The sequence below is a fragment of the Cephus cinctus genome, unplaced genomic scaffold, assembly GCF_000341935.2.
Source record: "Cephus cinctus unplaced genomic scaffold, Ccin1 Ccin1_scaffold1796, whole genome shotgun sequence".
Lineage (NCBI taxonomy): Eukaryota > Metazoa > Arthropoda > Insecta > Hymenoptera > Cephidae > Cephus > Cephus cinctus.
The window spans coordinates 1-1,982 of NW_014334004.1; the positions used below are offsets into that span (position 1 = coordinate 1).

Sequence of the window (1,982 nt, forward strand, 5' to 3'; positions counted from 1 at the left end):
GAAAATATGCCCGTATTATAGGATAGTCTCACTGACTGAATGATCAAATACAGATCCTTGGCATACACATAAGTATTGCATTGCTACTGAATTTTGTCACACAATTTGGACGTATGCCTGCAGCGTAGAGTAGTCTCAGATGGCTATAGTTTTGAGTGATCTACCTTGGATCTGTTATTATAGGTCCATCCTGTTTCTAATTGCACTGCATCTCACAGCTCTATTTGTTATTTTTGCAGATGTAATCGGTCGATTCGCAAAATCATTGTGTAAATGGGCCCGGACTATCGAAGGATTTATTGGACCAGTACGTGGTACACAAGGAATCCCGAGATCAAAATGAGGATCCTTTGGTAAGTTTTATTTGTCTTAATTTTTGCTCTTATACATTGTACACATAAGTATTGCATTGCTACTGAATTTTGTCATGCAATTTGGACGTATTCCTGCAGCGTAGAGTAGTCTCAGATGGCTATAGTTTTGAGTGATCTACCATGGATCTGTTATTATAGGTCCATCCTGTTTCTGACTGGTGTGGATGAGCATCGAGCTCCCATTGATCGACTGGACCTGCGCAGCATCCACGATGAAAATGAAAAAATACACGAGGACCCTGTGGTGAGTGATATTTTCTTTTTCTTCTCTCTTTGCTCGAAGTAGACATTTGTGTAATTACGCAAAGGATCTAAGCTATGCCTGTTGATGAAATTGGCCATGCATTTTGAAAATATGCCCGTATTATAGGATAGTCTCACTGACTGAATGATCAAATGCAGATCCTTGGCATACTAAATATTTTTTACTGGGGTGTTGGCCCCGTGTTTCAATGTTGTTTGCATAAATTTTCGCGGAACTCTTTTGCGCACAGTAAAGCCCGAGGAGCGTGACGCGCGGAGCCATCTGCCTCTCTAGCTTCATGTTCGTCAAAATGCGTTGAGTAGTCTTTTCCTTTGAGGTGCAAGGGAGGCATTACACTGTTGGGAAGTGATGAAATTCATGGGACACTCCGCCAGCAGAGGACTTTACAGTTCATTTTGTGAATTTTATCTCTTTGGATTTCCCATTGAGAATTAATCCTCACTCGTACGCTCGTACGAATGTTTTTTGTGAAAAAGAGGGTTCAGCCACTTTTTTTAGGAAATAAACTTTGCTCACATTTCGTTTCTAGAAAATAGTCTGTATATCCGTAGGTGTTAATTAATGAGGACGAGAAAAGTTACTGGTACGGGAAGAAAAAGATAAGGAGGTGGTGTCTCGAATAAACCGTATGGACCATCGTAAAACTTTTGCTATTTTGGTATTTCACCTTGTGCGTACGTCTTTACTAACTTCTTTGTTTGGCTTTGTGAGGGTAAAAAATACGCGTATCATTTTACATTTGTCCTTTAGGAATGATGATTCCGACTAGACGTGTAATTTACTCGTTTTCTTTTCGTTTCTAAGGCAATCACGTAATGAGACTGAGATCTGTAGCTTATACGAATATCGTCATAATTGCTGAGGCGTATTTTCAAGCGCTCACTAATCACGGCATTTCGCTGAAATTTCACTCGACTTACGTATAACTGCGCCAGATGAAAATTGCTCTTATCGAAATTATCAGTTCATCACATATTAACGTTATGTCAATAAGGCAGCTTTTTTGGTCTTGTTTTTTTTTTTGTAATTACTTTGTTTGTGACAGATAACACGATGAATTTTCAAAAAGCTGTTTCAACTTTTCGACTAAAATAGCTTTCTTTGTATCTACATATAGACTTGCACGCGTGTACGACATCGTGTCTAATCAGAGTCGGGCTTGCAAATGAAGGTTTTTAGATCTCCTCGTGGTACGTTGACAGATCAAGTAACAAGCGCGAGTGATAATTGAAAGTGGGTAGACTGAGGCATTCAGAGAAGGAGGCAGGGGTGAGAAGGAGGGAGGGGAGAGGGAGAGGGAGAGGGAGAGGGAGAGGGAGAGGGAGAGGGAGATCGAGAATGAG

At 40.5% G+C, this 1,982-nt stretch overlaps 1 protein-coding gene across 2 annotated transcripts in view; it reads left to right on the plus strand.

Moving 5' to 3' along the window:
- Window positions 1–238: 238 nt before the first annotated feature.
- The window catches only part of LOC107273700 (zwei Ig domain protein zig-8), a 148,379-nt gene continuing 146,635 nt past the window's right edge, over window positions 239–1,982 (plus strand). For both annotated transcript variants that reach the window (XM_015752156.2, XM_025091056.1), the window contains exons 1-2: window positions 239–353; window positions 513–618. The gene's annotated coding sequence lies outside the window, so the exon portion shown is untranslated. The remainder of the gene's footprint in view (window positions 354–512; window positions 619–1,982) is intronic.